Source organism: Pinus tabuliformis, chromosome 4_1 (assembly GCF_031772625.1).
Source record: "Pinus tabuliformis cultivar Carrire ecotype Pingquan chromosome 4_1, CPIR1, whole genome shotgun sequence".
Classification (NCBI taxonomy): domain Eukaryota; kingdom Viridiplantae; phylum Streptophyta; class Pinopsida; order Pinales; family Pinaceae; genus Pinus; species Pinus tabuliformis.
Window position 1 is genome coordinate 315761774 of NC_142303.1, and position 13578 is coordinate 315775351.

A 13578-nucleotide genomic window follows, 5' to 3' on the forward strand; every position below is an offset into this window, starting at 1 on the left:
TTCATCATTGCCATGCCAATTATGACCCTAATTGTCGAGCAGTCATGTCCCCGAGCCAAACAGTCCTTTTTCCAATAACTGCCGATTCAATCAACAAAATGTTACAATTTCATTCCAGTCAAGCCCTGACTCCCCTCTCCATGGGAGATTTACTTGACAAATCAACTAAATTGTCCCAAGACGAACTCAATCGCCTCTGTCAAACTTTCATGTCACCAAAACATCAGCCTAATGGCCCTCCCCCTTATCTGCAATATTTCTTCACAGATATGGGACAACTCATAATCGACATGATATCATTAGTAATGGGTTTCAATACTAGTGAATTTGTTGATGAGTTAACCATAGTATTGTTGTCAATTTTTACTCCTGGACAGCCCCCTGCTGTCAAGTATGACTTTGCCTCCTACATTGCTGACAAGATTCATGACCAGTTAATGAGATTGGAAAATGAAAGAGTTTTCAAGTATATCACCTTTATATACCATCTGATGCTCTATTATTAGTCAAACAATTTCCCATTCCCTATCCTGAAACTTGACACCAGAGAAAATCCAAGGTCTGTAATCTTCTGGTCTGCAGTCTTCCATGATTCCTTTGAAACCCCTTACTCCTATAATGAATTCATTGATCTATTTGTTCATCCAGCAACCACCTTGTTGACAGGGGTTTCCCCTCCCAGGATCAGTGGTGATATTAAAAAGACCCTTCAACTTTCCAAGCAGTACAAAGTGGGTGACTGGTATCTATACCAGAACTTCACAGAATTCAGGATATATGGTTGTGAGCTTGCCCCCTTCAAATTACCAAAGTATGTTCCAATGCGACTGTTTGCATTGGAATACTATAGGCAGATGTGTAATTCAGATTTGATCCATTTTACCAAAGCCAAAAAGAAAGCACAGCTCAGGATCAAACATCAAATAGGCCCTTTCGTCTGCAACAGTAGAGAAGCAGGGGATGCAGCAGAGAAAATTCTAGAAAACTACCTTAGATTACAAAAAATCTTTGGTTGGGCCCCATATGACCCTCATGGCTTTATCTGTGATAGAAGAATGAAGAATAGGTTGTCTCCCTATATGCATCATAGGATCCCAGAAATTGAACAGTTTTCCAACATGGATGAATGGAGAGAGGGGACCTTAGTAGCTACTGATAGTGAACAGGTGAACATAGAAAATGTAATGAGAGATCTTGAAAAGACTCTTGACTTAGATTCTTTTGGGCAGGTACATTATGATAGTTCTCAGAGATCAGCATCAGGAATAAGTGCCTCAGCAGCTGGGACCTCTGAAAGGCACTCACAGCAGACCAATACACCAGCCACAGGGACCTCCAAGGGTAAAGAAATAGAGACAAGTACACAGGCTACTGAACAGTCCATAATGTCAAAACAACCTGAAACATCCAAAGAGCAGGCCAACATCCAAATTCCTCCAACTCAAGTCAATGTGGTAGAACCACCCATCTTGCAGACTCCTCTGAATGAGGAGAGGACTAAAAAGAGAGACAGGGAATTAGCTACCCCTACTAGTGGACCCTCTGAACAGCCCAGTGCTAAAAGGCACAAGCTGAATCCTCTTTTAGAAGAAGAATTCTATGAAGAAAATACTGATAGCCAAAGAAAAGAAGGTGTTGATAGTCATCAGACTTTCCTGGTAGGAGGGACACCTTCCGGCTCACAAAGACATGAGTTGGAAAGACAACAGAGTGCAGAAGTATCATCCTTCAGGCCTCCAGGAAAAGAAAATCCAGATATCAAGAAAAAGTTCAAAGAAATTAAAGCCAGAAATGAGCCATTAAGGATCCAAGTTTACAATCAATATTTGAAAATGGCTCCCACAAACCAGAACAGGTTGATGTCAGCTTATGACATCAAAGAAGGGAAAATGATAATGAGTTTTTTCAAGCCCAAGGTGCAACAGCCTCAATCAGCTGCAGATTACCTCAAGACTAATTTTGAGGTCATGGCAAAAGACATCCATCCCCTGGACCAGATTGAATTGCACAAACAGATAGGGGAGATGGTCTACTCTACACTGACAAGTAAGGCCATAATGGCCCCAAAGCTGGAAAATTCTCTAAACAATACAACTGCCCAACTACAACTAGAGAAAGCCTCTTCACAAGCTAAAGAAAACAGGATTAAATCATTAGAAGAATTGATCATTGGGTTGGGCCACGATCCTAAAGATGTGAAGGTTGTAGAAGCCTTAATTAAAAAGAAGGATGAAGACATCACTGCTTTGAGAAAGCAACTGAAATTACCACCTTCACAGCACCCACAGATAGCTGAGGTTATACAACAAAGAACTGAAGAAGAGCTGATGGATTTAGTTCTGAAACTTAATGAGCAGCTAAAGGAGACTGAACAAGAATTAGAGAAATCATTGAAGGACAAGCAGGGAGAGTCGACCTCTCAGCCTCCCAATGTGATTCCAGTAGTTTCCACTGTAGTCCCTTCAACCCTTGGAATAGCTTTGGCACCTAATGTTCCAGTGGTCATAAGACGCAGTAACAGCAACAACAACAGCAAGTACAGCACAAGCAGAGATTTTAGGTCTTAGCCCAGATGAATTAATAAAATCAATGGAGGAATTGAAGCTCCAAGTTACAGAGTTGCAAAAGGTAAAAGAGCAATTTGCTACCTTGGAGAAAAAGTATGATCTTTCAAAGATCAATTTTGCAGAGAAAGTGAGGGAAAACAAAGGATTAGAACAAAAGGTGAAATCATTAGAAAAGGACCTCACATTTGATAGACCCTTGGCAGAAATTAGAAAAATCCTTTGGGCCAACATCACTCAGTCAATAAATGATGTTTGGCCATCTATCCAAATAATTTTTGAGTAGATGGAGTTGATAAAACTAGCCCTAGAAGAAGTCAAAAGAACAAAGGAAGAATTAGGAAGGATGCCTGAAGAGGCTACCAGACTAATTAATTTTTTGAATACTAAGAATAAATATGAGCTTGAAGAACTAGGCATTAGAGACAGAACAGGGACAATTTTGGAAATTAAGAAGGTTTTGACTAAAAATTCCTTGATGCAGAATTTGGAGAGGAGATGCCTAAACATGCAAGAAGAAATCGATGACTTAATGAAGAAGTTTGGTGTATTGCAGAGTAAAGGACTTCCCAGTCCTTTAGTTATCAATGACAAGCTGATGACACAGTTAGATTATGTTAATAAGTTGGATAAATATGCAGATAACCAGGCCAGCTCATCTTCCAGTACAGTCAAAGCAATACCTACAGGCAAAGTTCTTTTTGATAATCTTGAGAACCTGTTCTATGTGGAGCACGAGATAAAACACCTATTCCAAGTTCAGCGTGATTTTTTCAGATATACCGAGGCTGAAAACTTCAAAGGACCAGAATACCTCAGGAAAACTAGTGGGTAGAAATGATAGAAATTTTTTTATTTACCTTTGGTAAAAGGGTAAATTTCCATTTTTACCAGAATTCAATGATGGTAACTGAAGATAAACAAGGATTAAACAGGTTAAAGAGTATCAGAGCAGGTACAGAGTATCAGTGAAAACAGCGCAGCCAACACAGAATTAAAAAGAAGACAGCAGCATGCCCAATCATAGGGTCTGCCTCCAACACATTCACAAAAATAGGAACAACAAAACATCATTTTTCCTTTTCTTCAATCTACGAGACCATCTGTCTCTATTTTTCATGTAACTCATTGATAATCATCCTAAAATATATCTCACTTTGTTATGAGATTTTTTTGTAAATTTTTTGTATAAATACTCCCTCGATTGGAGTATTGAGGGTGGATTCTTAGACATTGCTGTAAAACTGATTACTTTCGAATAAAGTGTTGTTGGACAAATTTTGTATGGCTAGCTGGATGAAGAATTAATGCAAAGGACTTTCCACAGGATTCATGTGTCAAACACCGGATCAATAAGTATTTTATATCTCATGTGTTATTGTTTTCTTGTTTATTATATCAACTGTGTTCCATATCTGAATAATAAAACGAAAAAGAATAATTCGAAAAGTGCTTAAGTGCAATCTGTTCTCAATCATTTTTATTCTAAATGTTTTCTTCTAAACTAGCATAAACAGTGAATTCTTAATTGCTCTTGTTTCCTAGTTTACTCATTTTGATTATTTAGTAAAGAATTCTTAATTGCTCTTTATTGGTAATCATCCAAGTTCCCTCTCTTAAATTATGTTGAAGGATTCTTAATTGCCCTTCATCCCTTTCGAGTCCATTCCATCTTTTTAAGTCTCTATTTTCTCCCTGTTTAGCTATCTTGCCCTGTGAAACCATCCCTTGTTGAGAAACCAAACCCAGTTGAACCATCTTCTTTGACTCCATTAGTCCAATGGCCTAAACTATTCAGTCCTACCCCTCTGCTATTGAATTTCACCACCAAACACAATCAAAACCCCTAAACTTTCATAACTAGCCTAATATCTTTCAAAATCAAGCTAAAAATTAAAGAGAGAGCCCTTTCTCGGTATAGATTGGCTAGATTCTATACCTAAAAGTTGGTTTGTGGTTACCTTAGACTCCTTTCCTTTTCCCAAAAACTTCTAGGAAAATCTGAGTGATAACACATTATAGCCTTAATATTTTCAAAATGGGTGTCTAATCTATTGCCAACAAGAAAGAAGACAGGAGAAATAAGACTTTGTGTAGATTTCAGGAATCTGAACAAAGTTTCTCTCAAGGACAACGACCCTCTACCTAAAATGGATCATATCTTATAGAAAGTAGTTGGTTCCAGCAAAATTTCTTTGTTGGATGGTTTCTAAGGATATAATGAAATTTTGGTACACCCTGATGATTAGCATAAAAAAACTTTTACTACACCTTGGGGAACCTCTATGTATGTAAAAATGCCCTTTGGCCTTATGAATGCAGGGTCCACTTTTCAGAGAGCAGTGGATATTTCATTTGTTAGTGATAAAGACAGGTTCATTGTAATTTACCTAGATGATATAACTGTATTTTTCAAAACAGAGGAAGATCACCTCCTACACTTGAGGAGAGTTTTTGAAAAATGTAGAAAATATGGTATTTCCTTAAACTCCAAAAAAAAAAAAAAATGGTTTAAAGGAAAGCTACTTGGTCATATTATTTCAAAATAACATATCAGAATAGACCCCAATAGAGTTGAAGCCATAATGAAGATTGATCCTCCCAAGAACAAAAAAGAATTTCAGTCTTTTACCGGTAGGATAAATTTCCTAGGAAGATTCATTCCAAACATGGTCAATATCTTGAGAGCAATCACAAACATGTTGAAGAAAGATACTGCAATAAAATGGAATAGTGAGGCTAAAAAATCTTTTAGTGAAGTAAAGGTAGCTTTCACAACTACTCATGTTTTAATTAGCCCTGATTTTACTAAATATTTCACGATTTTCTCTTTTGCATCTGAACACACCATTGTAGCAGTTCGCTTGCATAAAAACAGTGAAGGATTTGAACAACCTATAGCTTTTTTCAGTAGAGCTTTAAGATATGCCTCCTTAAAGTGTAATATCATGGAAAAACAGGCCTTTTCTCTAGTAAAGGCACTAAAAGATTTTAGGGTGCACATTCTCCATTCCCATATAATTGCATTTGTTCCAAGTGTTGTAGTGAAAGATATCCTCACTCAAACTGATCCGGATGTGAAAAGAGGAAACTTGATTGTAGTAATCCTAGAGTATGGCATTGAAGTAAGACCTACTAAGCTCATCAAAGGTCATGTATTGGCTAAGCTAATGGCTAAGTCAAATTTCCATGCACTAGACATAAATTTTATAGTTGCACTTGATGAACAGGAAGAGTTGGCAACTCCACAGGTATCAGAAGCATTTTCTACCTCTCCATGGTATGGAAATATTATCTTTGTTTTACAAATTTATAAGCTCTTCCTAGTTTAACAAAAACAAAATCTAGATTTCTCAAGTTAAAAGTTATAAAATTCTGCATTTTAGATCAGAATGTGTATTGGAAAGATGTTGGGGGTATTTTGCTAAATTGTTTATTGAAGGATGAAGCAGACAAGGCTATAGAAGAATTTCATCAAGGAGACTGTGGAGAAAAATTGTACTAGAAGACCATAACCAACAAAATCCGGAGAGTTGTTTTTTACTAGACTACCTTGTTTGCAGATGTTTATAAGAGAGTTTCAACATGCCACCAGTGCCAAATCTTTTAAGGAAATAGAAAACTTTTTCCCTTACCTTTAAAGCCCATTTCAGATGAGGTTCCTTTCCAACAATGGGGCCTAATTTTCATTGGAGAAATACATACAAGCTCCTCATCTCAACATAAATGGATTTTGACAGCCATTGACTACTTCACTAAGTGGATTGAGGTCATTCCAACTAGACAAGCTACAGACATTGTAATCATTCAGTTTTTAAAAGGGAATATTTTTACCAAATTTGGATGTCCACATAAAATCATTACTGACAATGTTGTTACTTTCAAATCAAAGAGAATGAATGATTTTTTACACAAGTATCACATCAAGTTAAGACACTCTATTGCTTATTACCCATAGGGAATGGGTTAGATGAGTCTTCTAATAAGAGTGTAGTCAACATTATTAAGAAATTGTTGTAGGAAAATAAAAAAAATCATGGCACAAGAAGTTGGTTAATTCTTTGTGGGCTGACAAAATTAGCACTAAGAAGTTTATTGGAATGTCTCATTTCCAATTAATATATGGAGTGGATGAAAATTTCCCTACTTCCGTGGAAATCCATGTGCTAAAATTATTGCAGGAATCACAAATCGAGCCAAATGATGTACAGAGAAGGATAAATCAAAAAATACAGTTGCAGCAAACTAGGGAGGAGGTCTATAGCAAAACTCAGACAATTCAAGACAAAATCAAAAATATCCATGACAGAAGGACCAAAGCAGATGACTTCTAATTAGATGACCTTGTGTTGAGATGGGACTCAAGAAATGAAGAAAAAGGTAAGCATGGGAAATTTGATAGTTTGTGGAGAGGACCCTATAAAATTGAAGCTTTCTGAGGCAACAATGCATTCTTTTTGAAAGACTTGAGTAAAGAAGCACTTCAAAGAGGACCTATCAATGGCAGACTACTCAAGCACTATTTTCTTCCAGAATAGATAAGTTTCTCATTCAAGTCATTGTAAATATCATTTTACCATTTTAATGCAAGAGAGGGTGGCTAACATCAGGAATTGAAGCTTGAAGAGAATTCCCTAAGCTTTTGGTGAGTTGTTGCCAGTATTTATAATAACAAAAGGCAATCAATTCAGTTGCAGAATAAGAACAGGATACCCAATGTAAAAAGCCTATTGATCTACATCGTTCTAGACACCTCACAGCAAAGATTCCATCCCCATTGGAGCCATTGTTAGGGTCCTATAATTTATAGGATCATCTAATGATTATCTATTGATTTTTTATGTTATGAGATGTTTTAAATAATACTTCATTATGTAAAATTATTTCCAATGAAAAATAGAAAAAGAAAAAGAGAAGAGAAGAAAAAATAAAAATGAAAAGGGGATATAAAAAAAAGGATATATATATATGGTGTGTGTGTGTGTGTGAAAAAAAAATATCCCGAATAAGTGAGCAAGTTCAAATGCCACTCCAATTTAAAAATAGATATATGTTTAAAAAATAAAAATATGATGAAATACCTTTAGAAAAAATAAAATGTGCATTTCTAGCTTAAATGCCAGATTAAAGGTTAAATAAGTGTGTTTAATTAGTTAATCACACATTTTAATCGCGATTAGATTAGTTTTAATAAAGTTATATTTGACACGACACTTTGTCGTTATGTAATAAAATGTGTGCTATCATCAAGGGTCAATGATCTAACCTTCCCAAAGGGGGAATCACCATCATTTCCTTAGTATTCTGAAAGATGCATATCATAAAGTCATACAGTCTCGAAAATAACATATAGTTCTTTCTTTAGGATTCTGAACCTCTGTGAAGTGTTGCTTCCCACTATTTATCTGGAGAGGGGAGAATTGAACAATAATTACAACAACATATCACAGTCGAGCCTCAGCTGTCATATTGACTAGCCGTCTCGGCCTAGGATGGCTCTGTGGCCCAAAAATCACTACAAAATAGTAATAGCTTCATTAAATTGCGATACATTACATTATAACAAGACAAGTCAGCAATTAGATGAAAACACCAATAAAATATCTCCTTGCCCATCCCTAGGATCACCTTTGATTGGGTAACTAAATTTTCATGATCTTCCTTCTCTGTTTCTCAGTTGGTTCCAGTCGCTTCTACCTTTACTACTTGAGTCGCTCGTTCTCCAGAGTTGAGATTGGTTTGGTTGTGAGTTTCACGTCACAGTACAGCAATAGATATCATCTGGGTAGTACTTCGTCTTCCCTCTATATGGACCTCCATGTTGAATCATCAAGTACTCCTGAGATTCTATACATTCATTTACTCACAGCAGGCTTGGGCGTGGCATAGTCGAGTTCATTTACCCTGTCTGTGTTGACCATGTTTTCTTGTCACGAGGGGATTTACAAGGTCAGCACATTATGACTTCTGAATGATCCATGTCCTTCTTAAATGTTCTAGCTACCAACCCATTACATCTTTAAATCCTTGTATTCCATTATAGAGCAGTTATTACCTCAGGACTTTATTAAAAGACCTCACAAAAGGGCATATTCTGATCCACTTTATCCCCTTTTTCTTTGAGCCCCTTTTCTTTCATATGACTGGGGGCTATGACTAGGAACTTAGTCCTCGAGCGCTAGGGCCTTTAGACTCCCCTCTGAAGGTCTTTTTCCTTTGTTACATTTTCTAAGGCATTCCTGGCACTTTAACACTAAAGTCCCGAATCTCAGCAATTTTAATGTTATTGGCATTCGGCGGTTTCATGACGTTGTATTAAATTTCACCCTTTGATACTTACGATCATCAATATGCGGGATCGCTTGTCCTGCTTAGCTCTTAGTTCTTCTCTTTTCCCGTGTCCTTTGGCTAGCCCCCTTATCGAAGCCCCTTTATCGGAGCCCCACAATCGAAGTTTTGCAATCGGTGAATTCCTTGTGATGAACAATGCGTTGTTACCCCTGATCGTCAATTACCAATTGATGACATCATCATTGCCACATGTTGCTTCCTGAGTTGTGACATGTGTCACCTGGATATGCCCCCATATGTCCCTGAAAGTGCCAGATCCACATGCCATGTGTTTTTCGTACTGCCATGTCATGGTGACATCAGCACCACCGTGTCTTTACTAGATCAATAATACTTTGCCACGTGGCCCCCAGGAGGAGAGAGAAAAGTTCGCCTCCCCCTGGTTTTTGTTGATTTCCTTTGCAAATCATTTTCGGCCTTTCCCGGTGCTTTACACTTATCGGCATATTCCCCTCGCGATTTCTTAAGAGTGTTCAGTTGAAATCGCCGATTCCGATTTGCGATATGTTTAGGCAGTTGTGATCGCCGATATGTGAGCCCACCAATGTGTCATACAAGACCTCCGATCTCTGATTGTCGATATGTGAGATCGCCAGTTTTCTCAAACCTCCACTACTACTTCTTTGAAAAACTTTGATATGCGGGATCCAGGGTGTGTACTTAGAAAATTTTCTTTTTCCTTCTGACTTTGAAAGGGAGAACCTTGACCTACTCTAACTTTTGATTCTAAGGTCAATATGGGGAGTCTTATATACCATTGGAAAGCTTATTCAGAGCACTTTCCAATGGAGAGGGTATGCTTTAGCTTTGAATTTTTTTGTGGCATTGGAGGTTAGCTTCAAGAATATCTATTCTTTTTCCCTCTTTTTACAACTGGAACTATAAATGCAGAATGTGACAACAGGAGGCTTGGGAGCTGGACGTGCTTGGGGAGCCTTTTCCTTAGGTTTCTTATTCTTTCCTTTGCCCCCCTATCTAGATTCTTTCGCAACAAGAGTGGGTTCCTGTTGAGGTTGCGGTGGAACTGGAGTAGCGGTAGGGTTCATAGGGACCAATTGAATAGGGGTCAAAGCATGATATGGTCTTAGCTAACCAAGCAGAGTGCTCGGTGGAGGATTAATGTACTAGACTAGGATCCCCAAAGTCATATTAGGGAGACTCAACGAAGCCATGACAAGGACAGAAAATATATCAAGAGGAGGAAACAAGAAAGGTATTTGTCCTGCAGGATAATGTCCCAGCAGAATGGTTCCTAGATGGTTAAGACCTGAAGGAAGGGTTCCTGGTGGGAACAAAGGAGAGGAACCCACAAAAGGAGGAGGTCCGGATGGGTAGATCTCGATTGCTCGGCTAAAGTCACAACAGCAAGGTGTTGTGGAACTGATTGTTGACCAGGGGTACTAGACTGCTTTTGAGTAGCCCATGACACTTGTAACATGAAAACACTCGATGAGTTGGGTTCAGAGATGGGAGGGGGAGGACCAAGGAAAGCACCCAACAAGGTGGAATATTTGTACACTCTGGGTGAAACACAGGTCAAAGGGGTGGCATACTACTTGTCGAACATCGATGAGATAATGAACTCAGGGGAGGTCAAGCATGGCGACTCATAATACGTCGACTGATCGATAGTGACGATCTTCCCTTCATGGGGGAAGCACATCTTGTGGAAAACCGCAGATGCAATTGATGACATGGGATAAGTGTAACTATAACCCAATATAATGTTGTAATCTAGAGGGAAATCGATAACCTCAATGTCTACATAAACAGTCTTGCCCGCAAGAGTCACTGGACAATTGTGATACATGCTAAGAGGCTAAGAGGGGTGACCGTCCCAAGCATGCAAAGTGATGGTGGATGGGGACAGTTTAGGTGACTTGAGTTGCTTCCAAACGGCAGTGGACATCATGCAGGTGGATGCACCTTCGTCAATAATGCATCGAGAGATGATGGAATTACAGACTTGGACTGGTATCTGGAAAGCAATGGATGATGGTAATGGAGGATGTTTTGATGCATCAACAAGGAAGACAATCAAATGATCATCTGAAGGACCTACTACGCCCAAAGAAGTTAGTAGATATTTCTTCTAAGATGGGCACGACTGGAGGACCTCCGGCGTCGACATGGCGGCAGGTGATTGTGCCAAGTCGTCTACTATACTATACATGTGGGTAGTTTGGTTAGAAGCCGCATTACGGCGCAATGGCCCTTTGGGGATCTTGGGAATTGACTCAACCTTGGGCTAAGGGATCTTTAAAGTACCATTTAACTTCATAACAGACTCAGTAGACTCTTTGGTTTTGGGTTCGGTTGCGGACGAAGTCGATGGATTATTGTATTTACGTGACTGAGTTTGCAAGTTAACATCGGAGGTATTGACCCCGTGAGAATTCATCATGAGAATCTGGTAGTCACATGACCAGAAGGTTGGGGAGCATGGGCTTCTTCACCTTGTTAAGGTTGAGCAGTAACAAATCCTTGTTGGGGGAAAGGATTCCTAAGCACGGCTGGTTGAGATGGCACAGGATTCTAAGGCGGTTGTTGCATGGGCAGTTGACCTCTAGAAGTTGCTTAAGCTTCCCACATTTGGAGCATCTGAGGTAAGAGGGGTCACTCAAGAGTATAATGGACATGTACACCACAACATGCACAAGTCTTGTTCGTATGAACAACCTTGTTCTGATTGGGCTAGTTTCCTTGTTGTTGGATGTTGGTGTTAGGCTGGTTCCCTTGGGGTTGATTAGGTTGATTACCCCGGTTACCCTTGTTACCCTTCCCCTTATTCTTTTTCTTTGAATTTTGGGGATTGGTCACACTCTGTTGTGCATACACTTGACCCTGAGGGGGCGGTGGTTGCTGGGGTGGAGGATGCATGGGAGGCTGTGGCGCTAATTCCTGAGGGGCTGGAGAGCTCAGCAATGCATATGTGTAAGATGGTGAAGGGGAAACAGTCTGGTAGACAAGTTGAGCACTAGATGGCCTTGACATCTACTAATGCAGTTGGTTGAATGCATAAGATGTGCTTTTTCTTGAATTCACGTCACTGGCAGGATGGGGATAAGTGTTGGAGGAACTAGTGCCCCCCTGTGAGTAGCCATAACTCTGTTGAGTATACGACAAAGGATGTGAAATAGTTCCAATGATACCGTCGACAGCGTGAGATGCCCTCAGCGCATTGGCACCACAAGGATGCGGGAGGTCTGGTATAACGGTATAGACATAACTGGATTGAGCATAAATCAAGTCATATCTCAGAGCAGTCTGGAGAGCCTCTTCCTCTGCCTGAAGAAAGTGAGATGCGACTTCTTGGCAATAGGCGCTAAAAGATTCGTAAGAAATCAATTGAGATAGACACGGTCTTCGAAGGTAGGAACACGGCACATACTCCTCCTTCTACACCATTCCTAGACATGGTCGAAAAGACGGGTGGTAGAGGACGGATGAAATGTGGTCAAGAGCTCTGTATCGATGTCGTATTGGAGAGGTAACTGAAAATATGAAAGGAACGTTTTAGCAACCATCACAAAAGTGGAATGAGAAGTGGAGGGCTAGTCAATGTACCACTTCACAGCATCTCAAGCAAGCGTACGTTGGAACAACTAAAGACGAATGGAGTCATCGGTGATGGAGTTAGACGAACACCACATATGGAAGGAGCAGACATGATTAGTGGGGTCCTCTCTAGAATTGCCCTCAAACTTGGGAATTTCTAAGGAAAGCTTAGTCGACATAGCTGGCCAACCAGCATCGTGGTGTATGGGGTTGTTAATCAACTGGCTAAAATCCGAGAGACTTAACCCAACCATGAATGGTAGCAAAGGAGCTGCTGGGATGGTTCATGTAATGGTTCCGCTAGATGTGACTATCGGGGTAGAACTGGAGCCACCACCAGGTTGGTTTCCTTCACCTGCAGTGAGTCCAGACATGATGACGGTATACGGTGAAGGAGGCTCGGAATCGAATGAGGAATCAGATGAACCAGAAGAAGAGTCGGTATGGGGACTCGGGGGGGGACTAACTCGAACCCTACAGGGAGGATTAATACATCCAAGCGGAAACTGAGGATGAATGCCTAAAAGTATTCGCGACAAACGCCTTGGTGGTGCAATGGTTGCAAGACACAAGTGACACGGAAATGGTGAAGGGAGATAAACAAAATGTCTCTGTCTCTGTTGGGGAGATAAATTAATTAAGTTAACTCTTTGTTTTGTGATGTTAACCAAGCGCCCTTTGCTTAAGGTGTGCTTGTGTGTGAAAATATGTGTATTTATTAATTAAGCCCATATTGTGTTTGAAAAAAGAAAAAGAAAAATATTTCTGAAACACTATAAATAGACTAAAATTAAAAATAGAAAATAAACAGCAAATCAACTATCTAAACCCCACCCAAACTAGGTTTGCAAACACTTTGTTGGTTGGTGGCTAAATCAAATGAAAACACACTAAATTGGCCAAGAGATCTAAATGTCAATGTGACTAGGATCAAATGACATTATGCTGCTAGGAAGTGGTGCACCAACAGCAAAAAACTAGTGAGGAAAATCGTTGCAAAATATAGGGCGATGGGTGTGGAACCTAGGGCAAACAATGGCACCCTAAGACAAATGACCAAATAAGGTTCAAGAAGGAACTTTGGATGGAAACAACCTATCTTTAA